The sequence below is a fragment of the Cavia porcellus genome, unplaced genomic scaffold, assembly GCF_034190915.1.
Source record: "Cavia porcellus strain 051 isolate PalLab524CR breed Dunkin Hartley unplaced genomic scaffold, mCavPor4.1 scaffold_2, whole genome shotgun sequence".
NCBI classification, from domain to species: Eukaryota; Metazoa; Chordata; class Mammalia; order Rodentia; family Caviidae; genus Cavia; species Cavia porcellus.
The window spans coordinates 23,348,589-23,361,093 of NW_026947485.1; the positions used below are offsets into that span (position 1 = coordinate 23,348,589).

At 39.8% G+C, this 12,505-nt stretch overlaps 1 protein-coding gene across 2 annotated transcripts in view; it reads right to left on the bottom strand.

Annotated features, from left to right (window-relative positions):
- Macc1 (MET transcriptional regulator MACC1) overlaps positions 1-11,401 on the bottom strand; it is a 62,018-nt gene extending 50,617 nt beyond the window's left edge. The window contains exons 1-2 of one of the 2 annotated variants that reach the window (XM_063239213.1): positions 11,260-11,401; positions 5,889-6,069 (exon numbers count right to left, since the gene is read on the bottom strand). The gene's annotated coding sequence lies outside the window, so the exon portion shown is untranslated. Of the gene's footprint in view, positions 1-5,888; positions 6,070-11,125; positions 11,240-11,259 lie in introns of those variants that run through there. The other variant, XM_063239215.1, reaches the window with a different exon arrangement.
- Between the last annotated feature and the right edge of the window lie 1,104 nt (positions 11,402-12,505).

The following is a 12,505-nucleotide window of genomic DNA, read 5'->3' on the forward strand; positions in this document are numbered from 1 at the left end:
TAAGTTCCTAGACTCTCCTGGAGTTACCCCTCCAGATCTCAATCTCCCCTGTAATCTCTCTAGACTCCTAAGGATGCAAGCCATTTATGACAATTATCAAGTTGTAAGTCTAAGTGCATACCTATTATCTCAGAATCCCATACATCTCAAATAGACTTGCTGGAGGACAAATCCTTCAAATCAGAGACACAATAGGACCAAAAGTAATGATAGTTCTTTGAATTGGCAAAGCAGTACTCAGTGAAAAAGAGAGTTCTACTGAGGATATTTAACAAACCCTTTGATCCTTAGAGTATGGTCCTGAGACTGTGCAGCCAGAATGTTGTCAACTCAGCAGACATTAGAAGGTTCTTTTTAAACTGCAAAGTTCTTTATGAGTACTAGATGCACTGCTGGTACTAATGTCATGATGGCAATACAAAGGAAGGATGGTGATAATAGTGATTTGAATTTATGGAGGTCTATTATCTTAGACACTTGCGATTTTGAATACCACTTTAGTAATCTTCTAAGAGTGTCTCGGGAGGCAAGTAGCCAATGCTATTCAATCCATTTGCAATTAATACATTGAGACAAAGAAAGATTATAAAACTTACATAAGGTTTGTAAAGGAAAGTTTTGAGTAGAAGCAAAAAAAGTCTAGTAATGTGAAAATGTGGTTCAGAGGTAAATAGCTGGCTTGCACTCTCTGTTTCAGAATCATGGACAAAGTAGGCATCATACTACTTTGATATTAAGCGTGGGCATTATCACAGGCAGCAGCACAACCCAGCAAAAATCTAAGAGTCAGTCTGAGGGTTCAGTGGAATGGGTGCTTTGGCCACCCCTTGGTTGGAAATCAGGCCTCTGTTTCAGTGGCAACCTCCCCATTCCAGACTCTGTGACAATATCAAAGAGATCCATGCATAACCACCAGGGAGCAATCGCTTCAGAACATACCTTGAAATAAAAACTGAAATAATAGAATGAATAAATTTGCTTGAATTAATCAGGAAATACATAGAGACAACAAGGCACTTATTAATGCAAGAAGCAAACACCAAAATCAATGAAGATGCATTCACAGTGTTGAATCAAGGAGAACACAAATTGTCATTCAAGAATAACACTATAACCAAGGCATGATAGTGCCTGTCTGCAGTTGCAGTACTCTGGGAAACTGAGGCAGGAGGATCACAAGGCCAGACCTAGCTTGACCAAGTGAGAAACTTAGTGAAATCTTGTCTCAAAATAAAATAAAAAGGAGATGGAATTACAGCTCAGTGTGAAGGCCCCAGGACTTATAAATAAGTAATTAATTACAGAATTAACTGTAAATCCTGACTCCTTTCTATGTAAAAAAAATAAAAATAAAAAAGCAAAAATCTTGTATTTCACTTTTAGAGAATAAATATTTTAAAAGTAAAAATAAATGTTCTAGATATAAATCCACAAGAGAGTAGTGAGTTGTGCATACTTTCATAAAGGCAATTGAATTTTCAAATTGGGTTTTAAAGATCAAATTAGTTAGCCCTTGTAATTATAATGAAATAGATAACAAAGAAAATCAAGCAGCTGTGCTACACAACTATACACACAAAGAGAAATACACAGGTACATTACTCATTTAAAAGAGTAAAAGAAAGTGGACAGCTACAGCTAAAATAATCTCTTCAATTAGAAAAATCATTAAATCGTATTTCAAAGTAATAATAAATGCTGAAGAAAAAATATGGTGACATGGCAAGGAAACCAGAGTTACTGAGAGACCGTTGGTATTAGTCTTCTCAAAAAATTTACCGCTCACAACCACAAATCCTGGAAGAGAGAGGAAACTGCACTCACATTGCAATGAGCAAGAGTGCATAGGTTATTCACTGGGAATTTCTAGGTTAGGAAACTGTAAAAATCAAACCAAGAGCGAGAAATCAAGTGATGCAATCGCATGAGAGGGAACCCGAAGCAATATCCTCAACCAGAAGTACCTCATTTTCTTTCTGCTTGAGCCAGGAAAAATATTTTCACTGGCCCAGTCAGGCTCATAAAACATTCCGTGCCACCACAGCCTAGAAACATGGGCGTTATCCAACACTGGAAGTTCACAAGGGCCAGGACTTTGGGGGCTCATCCTCTGCTCCCAGGCAGAATGGGATATTCACTGGCACATAACGCTGTATTCCATCCAGCATTCATTATGATGGGTCAAGTGTCCATGCCTTAGCTTTGCTGAATATTTTTAATGATGTTCTGTGTCCTTGAAAAAAATCAACCCAGCCCTACCCAGGTAGGTATTCATTTCTCTCTTTAAAATTCTTTGCAGATGACTGGGTGTTGTTTAGTAGGATGGATTTCATTCTTTAAAAGAAAAACGAAGGGAAGATCATAGCCTCTGAGTTGGTGGATCAAATATAAGGAAGTCTCTGAAACATACTATTGAGACCCAAGAGGAGACTGACAAGGTCAGCATTTATACAGGAGTGGAAGGAAAGAAGCCACTGGGATCAGGTAAAACAAGGGGTGGGGAAAGGCCCCTCAGCCTGTGCCCCTGTGAAACCACGGAGTGTTTATAAACTGGGTTCTGGAGGTTGAGGCACCTGGATTCCCATGTCAGCTCCACACCGGTATTCGTAGGGAAGATGAAGATGAAGAGTGTTTCCACTGAGAGGAACAGGACACAGAAGGGTAGAGAAACAAGAGTGACTGGTCATGGTTCATCCAGGAAGCATCACGGAGCTCACCAAGGCTGGGGCACAGCAGGAGGAAAGGCCAAGCCCAGAGGATGAGGAGTGGCAATGGGAAAAGATATGGGGATGGAAGGGCCACTTTTGACATACCTACAACTATAGCCTACAAGAAAGATGATACAGAGGACATGGGCTAATTGCTGATTTACATTTTAGGGAGGTAGAAGGCGAAAGGCAGAACATACTAGAGACAAGGAGAAGCGGCACTTACCTGGAAGAAGGAAAGTAGTCTGAGATTGCAGAGCAGCAGAGCCCGCCCCCTTCCTAATGTGCCCCTCCCACGTCCCCAAGGGATCCTACAAATCACTCTCCCCAGATTTTGCACTCAGAACTACTTTAGATTTCATTTCTGAGCTTCGCCTTTCAAAGATGTAGAACATGCAGCTAACCCCTTTCAGCAGGCCACAGCTGGACTCGCTCACAAAGAAACTGAGCTTCATACTTCACTCTTGGATAATTCTTTTTTCTTTTCCGACCAACTCCTGTGTTTCCTTTTCATAATAAAACTGTTATCTCTCCAAACCACTAAATGTTCAGTGTGAAACACTGTTTTTATGATGCATTTCATTTATCTTCATTTGAAAAGGACAATAAACAGCAAGTGTGGTCTGTAAACCACCTATCCATATCAAAGTCAGAGAGTAATTTCTTGTGGAACCATACCAAAGGGCAGATAATACAGATAAGTGACATTATCTAATACTTCTCTGTTACTATCTGAAACTCTTCCCTTTCATTAAAACAACCTTTTGGTAGAACTACCTGTGTAAACATGTTTTGTGGGTTGTAACGTGGAAAGTACCAGAAACAGCACACAAGACTGTGTTTCTGACCAACTATAATCACACAGAGATGAGCCATCTCCTCTCCTTCCCTTTGGAATACAATGTTTAGAGTGCACAAAATTCCCCTTTGTATTTTGAAGTGGATTTTTCATTTACCTTGAGTGCCAACTAAGAAACACAAGACATGAAATCAGACCATCTAGGCAAGTCTCTAAGCCTCTATGATCTTGAAAGAGTTAGGAATAATTTTATTTTTCTCTCACCTAAATAATCTGATTTTGGAAATGTCCCATATATCAGATAATAAATTACTACAGCTAGGCATTAAACACTTGAAATAAGAGTAATTTATTAGAGTTAATTTTAATTAATTAAAGCATAAAATATATATGTAGCTAATGATTATCTTGCTTAGAATTACAGCTTCAAAATTCTGTTTCAGTAATTCCTACTCTAACTTTGTTCTAGAAATCCATAATTAACATACAGTGCTTATATAGGAATATGTCCTTTTTATGTGGGAAAAGACAGGTACATAAACATCTTAAACACAATTGACAAAATGAAACATAGTATATATTATTTTTGTCCACTACTTTAAAAAAAAGTATTCAGTGGGGCGGTTTCTTCATGGTACATGTGGTCCACAGCTGTGTTCACCTTTATATATCTACCTTAAATAAATCTTCCTCTCCCATATCTCTACCAACAGAACTTTGCTTTTATTCATGGTTTCACAATCTTCAGATTCTTTTCGGATTAGTGTCTGGAAGCCCTCTTAAATTCCATCGCCACAGCGTGTACCTATGGCCAGGGCACCTGCCCTGTTTAATTACTTTATCTCCTTTCTAAAATCCTGTTCTTTTCCACTGCAATCATCTCCCACTTTTTGTCTCTTCCTTTCTAAAGACATCCCACCCAACGCCCTGCAAGCCATCTTCCTCAAACGCAGGTATAAACATGGCTTTCTGGGGTTTGTTACTGCTCCTCACGAGAAGCTGCTCTGGACAAGGCTTCCAGTGAAAGTTTTCAAAGGGCACCTACCTTTCCTTTTTCTTGGGGCTCTCAGCGGCATTGGACACTGTCAACTTTGACCTTCTTGAAAGTGTCTTCTCCTTTGTGTTCACGCCTTCTGGATGCATTGGACTCTCTGTTTTTCAGACCACTCTCCCTGCTTCTTTTCTGATTACAGGTCAGTGCTATTCTATCACAGGGTATCACCCTGAGCCTACACTCTTCTCATGCTGGGCTTCTTAATACTCCTGAAAGAGCATCCACATTCATGATGCCAGCAGTACCTCGACACTTCTGATTCCCTGTCTATCTCTAACCCATTTGCGTTCCTGACTCCAAGACCTGCCCAATAGCTTAAGCAACTTCTTTGTGCGGATGACCACAGGCATATCAGAGTCCACCAGCTTCAACTCACTGTACCCATCCATCCTTCCTAGCCTGATTTTCCTGTTTTCCTCATCTAAAGGAACAGAGATAGCAGCACCCACCCAGGGAGATACACACTTAAAGTGAGAGAGTGAGGTCACCCACCACCAGCATTACTGTCTTCCTGACACATTCCATGGTCTGCAGTACACTAGTTTCTGCTCATTCCATTCCTACCTAGTACGGGTCCTCTTTTTCCCACCTAGATTTTTGTAGTAAATGGTACCAGGTCCATTGTCGGCAATCTTTCCTATTTTAGGATGATCTTCCTGAAATGCAAGTTTTATCAATTCAATCTATATGAAGAACTCTTTAAAATTTTTCCTTCCATTATATAGTATGATTGAGAATTTCTGTGAGTATCATGACCTATAGTCTAGAAATTTTTCTTTAAAGAAAATTAGTTATGTCCTGTGAAGTTTGAACAGCACCAAGTACCACAGTGCTAGCCATAATACCAACCAACGGTGAAAATTTTTTCATTAATAGAGAATTAACAAAAATTTAATTTAACATACAAATGAGTAATCTAAAATTTTGCTATAGAATAATGTATAACTGACATAAAATGTGTAATATGTGGTTGAATATGTTCATGTAATATTTCTGGCCCATTATTCACTCTGAATATGTGTTTGGCATTAAAAGGCTAGTAGACACAAAACTTAAAAGCTGTGTGTCCTTGGTAAGTATGATTATGGTTCTTAAATTTTCTACAGTGAACGTGGAACTCCTTTAGCATCAGGAAAAGAAAGAGGCATTATTTTACTAAAGATTAAATTCAGTTTCATCTCCCACTGATTCCTCATGATAGTTTCCCAGTCCGCATTAAGCACCTCTACCTGTCTTGTGCAGAGCTCTGCCTCAGTCCTTGACTTACATTATAAGTTTTAGGCAGAATAAGTGTTTACTAAATAAATAAATGACTGACCCCACTCACCTCACAATAATCGACATCCATGTCTCATTTCCTTCAGACGATGAGGTGCCCACTCTTTTGGCCTGTGCTTGAAAAATCCTTCATAGTTACCGCCTTCATATCCTGGCTCTTATCTCCATGCATGTCCGTCTATGGGGAGGATGGTGTCTTTCCTACGACTGTATCTCAAATACTACAACTCCTATGAAACAGAGGTTCAGAAATAAACTGATGAATTAGCGACTGGGTAAATCAATCAGCTTTTTCAAATATACCCTGTCCTTTGCACTTCTCCATATTTTGTACAGCTATTCCCTCCAACTTTTTTTTTTTTTTTCTTTTTCATTTTTATCGGTACCGGGGATCGAACTCACGACTGCCTGCTTGCAAAGCAGGTGCTTATGCCGCTGAGCTAAATCCTCAGCCCCTCCCTCCAACTTTTGACTCCTTAATTCCCTTTCTCATGCTTCTAAGTTTCCGTAAAATTTGGGCACTATAAAAACTGTCTTCCTAGGCAAAATTAAGACCTCTTCATTACAAATATCGCAATTCTCTGACTCCTCCCATTATTGGAGTGTGCCCTTTTGATGTTATTTAAATGTTAATCATATTCTAAAAGCTTTTCTGTTTTTAAGAACTATAATGTTGATTGTCTCTTTTCCCAGTTTCTTCCTATCTAGTCTTTCTTACTTCTTCCCACTCTTGGAGAGAAAGCCAGACCCTGGGAGGAGAGGTCAGCAGGCCTTTCCCTAACCTTCTAACTCCTCGGAACCCAAAGACACCTTTCTTGATCTTTCCTCCCCTAGATCCCTGAGTAGGGCAGGAAGAAATGCAGCAGTGTCTCTTTTTCTCAGGCACACCATGCTTGCTGGGTCCTCCAAGTGTTGGCCATCTTTGGTGACAAGTCAAAATTCCTGTCCCATTTGGGGAACAATGAAGTTTCCCTTTCCTGTAAAGGTCTGTTCCTATCCCTGTGTCAAACTGCCTGAGATGCAAAGCAATTTATCCCCTCCCTCACAAGAAGTATCTCCCCTTTCTTTGCCTTAATCTTACCACAGATCTCTCAAGCTATCAAGCTTAAAAACTCAAGACCATCTTGGTTGTCTTTACCTTTATTACTTTGCAATGTTCTTTTTTACTGAATGACACCATTCCTCTTTCCTGTCTCCTTGGAGTTCCTAGCAACCCTCATTTATTCATGATCACATTCTAGACATGTTTCCAAAGGGCTCTCCTTGCCCTCATGTCCCCTGTGCTCCAAGGTCCTCATGTGCTGCTCACAGATGCACTTACTAGAGCAGGCAAGGCTTTGATCTTATCAGTCCCTGGACAGGACACTTTCTAGGCCCCTGCTGTTTAGAAGCTATAGTTCACACCCTTCTGAAGATCCCATGGTGATCTTCATTCCAGTGTCATCACCAAAATCCCTGACTGTCTTCCACAGGACAGAGTCCCTCCTTCCTTTCTAGCTATCTGCTGTACAATGACAGTTCATTGAATTTCTCTTTGTAATTTTCCTGCTCGACATTCCTCCTATTTCATTATTTCCTAAAGTCAGATCTTTAGGAATCTTGTCATGGTTTTTTCCTTGTCAATTACCATGTAAACTAATTTTTACTTAATAATTTTCTCTGTTAATCAACATTGAATTCAAAGTTCTCCTAAACAGTTTACAAGAATTGATTATATTATGTGTGATGAAATGAACAGCTGCTTTGAAGTCTGTGCTTTCTTTCTTTCTTTTTTTTTGACCAGGGATTGAACTCATGACCTCGCGCTTGCCAGGTAGGTGCTTATGCCACTGAGCTAAATCTCCAGCCACATAAACAGCTACTCTGAACAAAAAGAGACATTATAGTATCCATTAATGATCCTGTTATCATCATGCTGTGAAATCCAGTAATGTTTTTATCCTTCATTCAGAGTGGCTGTTAATTTCAGAAGGCATGGACAGCTATTTTGAAGACAACAAGAGACATTATGGTAGCCATTGTTGATTTTCCTATTGTCTAGTTTGGAAGACCTGTAATGCCTTCATTACTCTGTTCTGATCAGTTTTATACTATTTTGTTTTGTATGAATTCATTGTGTGTGAAGATATAGATAACTATTTAGAAGAAAATAAGAGACATTATGGTAAAAACAAACAGTTCAGCTTAGGTAAGTATTTCAAAAGTTAATTTCTGTCATCATAAATGAAAACACTAACTCTTGCAATAAGTAGACAATGCCATTTTTAACAGTTACTAAACTAAATACTTTTTCCTACTAACACCTTTGCTTACTCTGCTGTTATAAAAGAGGCTTAAACAAGTATTAAAAGAATTTTCAAATTATATCAATAAAATTTAGCCTCAAAAGATGAATGTACATTGAAAAATTTAATAACTCTTCAGTTGCCATCCATGTTATTGCTTCTCTAATCTATATGTTGCCTAAAATCATTTCATGCACACAAAATTTATAAAATGTATATGAGATATTCTCTTCCCCATTTTCTGCTGGTCTCCAGTCTGCACATCCTTCCAGTCCTGGTCAGTCCCCCCACTTCCCAGTGTCCACAGTTCACTGAGAATGAGTCCTGGGCCAGCACCTCTGCCTTATTTGCTTTTGAATGACTCATGCCCAAGTTTGTTTTTTTCTGTTCTCTAGTGACACTGGTTCAGAGACAGACTTATAGAGGATCTTTCAAAGCCTCTGATACTGAGCATCACACTTTCTACCGAGTGAGATTTAGGAAAATGACTCCAGGAAGAGCCTGAGTGACTGATGGGTTAGCACTTTCTCCCACTATTGAGGAACACACATTTCCAGGAGTAGATAAGGATCCCCCCAACAGTTGTATCTGAGTCATCCCTTTAACTTTCAGGCTCACGCCAGTGGGAGAACATTATAGAATTGCTAGAAATCCTGGCCAAACAGATAAATGATCTTTCCTACAGAAAGCACACTGCAGATGACATTCAAAGCAAATCAAAGCTGCCTTGTTTGGAAGGGTGCACTGATGTTCAATGTTGCTCCTGCTATTTCCCCCACCTTTGTTTTCAATCTGGTGCCGTCCTGCACTTGCCAAGATAGCTGTGGAAAGACCTCACGCTTTTCGCATGCAAAGCATATCACATACAAAGCTTTACATGCTTAGCACCAACTGGTAGCTGTCACCCTCAGTCATCACCAAACGTCATTCAAGTGCTTAGTCTTCAGACAGCTGGACACACGTGTGCTCTCTTGAGAAAGGATTTGCTAAATATTCAACAAGCTTATATCTTCTGTCCTCCAACTTAGCTCATGCATTTTAACATGAGATGACTTTTAACAGACTGTTTTAACAGCCTTCGTTGTCTCTAAAACACAGAGTAATCATTTTATAGGTTAGTCACAGATAAAGTGAGAAAACTGGCATAGATAATGTTATGGATTAAGAACTGGTGGTCAACTTAACGCCAGCTGGATTACCTCAGCATGACATTGAGCGAAGATGCTCCACCTGAGGAAAGTTGCCAGGATAAACAGGTGGAGAAGAAGGGAGGTGTTGAGGCATTAAGGAGGCATTGTGGGTTCTCCTACAAGTTGCTGTCTGAGCTGTTGGTTCTCCTGGAGAAGCTTTGGTCCTCACATTGAGCATTGCTTCCTGGCTTCGGAGGAGAAGACATGTGCTGCTTGGTCTCCAGGATGAACTTGTCACCCTGCTTCCTGGCACGTACCTGACTGTGCTGTCATCAGAGGAGCTCAGGGCCTCCATGTCACTGAGGATGGCTGTGGTGCCTTTCAGGATAGCCCTAGTCTTTGTTGTGAGTGTGACTTCTCGGCTCCAGCATAGAACCCTCATCCCACTAGCACAGCTCCTTCATCCTCCTGGCATAGACTTTCTGGCTTCCACCGCTGACACTTGGGTCTTCCCGGCACAGATTCGTAAAAGAGACTGGCGTGAGTCCTTCTTGTGGGCTCTGGACCTCCAGTTGGACTCATGGAGGCGTTGTCCTGAGCTCTAGATTTTTATCTGGACTCATGTGGGACATTGCCGTGGGATTTAGGCTCTGGACTAAACAATCTATGTCTTTGGTGTTGCAAATAGATTTCCTGCATTTTCCTGTGTTAACTTCCGGTGACCATTATAAAAATATTATAAACTCCATGTCCTAATCCTAATTGTTCTCTGTGTACAACCCCTAACTACAACAGATAATATAATTGCCTTTAGTTTTATAAATGAGCTTTAACTAAACCTCTCATCAAAACTGTAACTAATAATTATGGCTGCATAATTCCTAGATTCTGTATATTGCCAAAAAATCATTTTAAGAAACACTCTTATGAGTTAAAGATAATCATGTAATTACGAGGACATGAAACAATCACCATTAAAGTCAAGACAAATTTAAGAATATACATGAAATGCATCATCATCACCTAAAAACTATTGTCATGTAAAACTCTAGTATTAACATAAGTGATTCACAATCAATCTAAAATTAAACCACTGAATGTAGATTTAGTTGTTTTTCAGGAAACAGGGACTTTAATAAATGGTGAGGCTTCTGAATTTCTGCTACATATACTTTTAGTATTTAACATGGTATCACTATCTTAACCACTTATAAGTGTGATGCCCCAATATTGTTGGATAGGTTTAATTATTGTCAACAGTCTCTAGAATATTTTCATCTTGCAAAACTAAAACCCTCTATTCATAAAACAATCCTCAGTTCCTTCTCCTCTGTGTCTCCTGTGGCAACCTGCTTTCCATTTCCATAAAACTTTGAGTAATATAGATGTTTCATGTAAGTAGAATCAACAGTATTTGACTGTTTGATCTGTTTTTGAAGCATAATTGAAACATAATTAAAATGCAGCCAACCTCCCATCAGTCACTAACCATCTGTTTAGTACAGTGCAGTCTGCTTATTTAACTCTATTAAATCAGTGAGACAGCTTTTATTCATTTTACAGGTCAGGAAAATGAGCAAAATGTAACAAAGTGAAACATTTTGCTACAGGTTAGGTATGTATAAGTGTAGGGCCAACCCATCGCTATCTGACTGCAAATGTCAGTCTTTGTCACTCATCTGGATGTGTTTTGTAATACTTAAAAGTTTCAGAGAATTTCAACCATCTACCTATATAACACAGTCCCTCTTCTTTCATACGACACTTTCATGACATAACTATTTCTGCTTTTTAAGTAAACTGCTTTATTCTAAACTGTATCTCCATGTACTGTTCTAAGCCATGTCTCATAAACACAAAATACCAGTTACCTTCCTTTTTATCCAAGCAGGACTTGGGAAGGAAGAAGCTACTTGCTCAGTTTTCCTGGAGATTATCTGACTTCCCAGCATGTAGTACGTTTCTGTAGGGAAAGGAGTATTAAACTTTAAAAAGTGGCACTTACATGTGTGGAAGTGAGCCCCAGCTTCTTCAGTTCAGTCAGTGTTTTAGTGAATGGAAGTCACTGCCCACGCCAAACGTGCCAGTCTGGCTCTGGGCAGTGAGCCCTGCTTCCGGAGCCACCTAAGACTACCAGTGTGATACCAGGGCTGCCCAACCAGAAACCCTGGAAAGCAGGAGAACTACAACACCCACAATGCAAGCTCCTTACCGGAAACCAAGAGACCAAGGCAATGGCTAAAGTTTCACTCTAGGCAGAAAGCAAAAATTGTTGGAAAAGTAACAGAAAAATAAATCAGAAACAGTACATATGGTCCTATTTCCACAAAAGGAAATTAAAGTGGTTTGATGTTTGCCAGTGAGTAAGGAGACTCCTGTAGTGCTGGCAGGAACAGAAAAAGTCTTCAAGCAAACAAATCCGCTGCAGCCTTGGAACCGGCCTGGCCAGATTCCCTTTCGATGATTCATTCTGAGGTGAGGCTGTGTCAAGCAGGTGACTGAGGAGTGCTAGGCCTGACAGTCTGTTCCTCCTGCTCAGCACTGTGATCTGGCTCAGAGATCCACTGATACACTGGGGACCTTTGGCCCCGTCATCTTCCCAAATGCCCCTGAACTAAAACTGCACTTTAAAATTTTTCTTTTTTACAAATATGAACAAGAAGTCACCTTTCTTGAGAAGTTCTTTCACTTTCCAATTCTGAAGTGTATGTTTTCCTTCTACATGCCCACTACTGTTTCCAGTTATTTAGAATTCAAGAAAGAACACCGAGGTGAAAAAATTGTAAATCTTAGAAAAATGAAAGATACAATTGCAGTATCAGCCAAGGAGAATAAAATGAAGAAAGCAGAAAGTTAGAACAGCAAAGACATGTGCCGTCCTTATTTGTGCTTTCAACCTCTCTCTCAGTCTTTATTTTCTGGTTAGATCCAACCAGAAGGTAGAAAAAAAGTAGATTTGGCTTAGTCTGGGCTCAAAAACATGATAGCAAGATTCATCTAAAATAAGTGAATGGCAGAAGGGTGATAAAGGGGCATTTTCTTTTTGATTTTCTGTGATCTCTTTCCTTGTGTTCTGCAGGTCTCTCTCTGCCTGCCTACAGGTCCGTCCTTAAGCTTGGTGCCCAAGACACCTCGTTCACCCAGAGTCCTACTGAAGTTTCCCGGAGTCATCCCACAGTCTCGCCTCATCCTTTCTAGTCCCTTTTGTCACAGGCCCCTAAAGTCCCAACAGGAACCTAATTTTTCTTAAT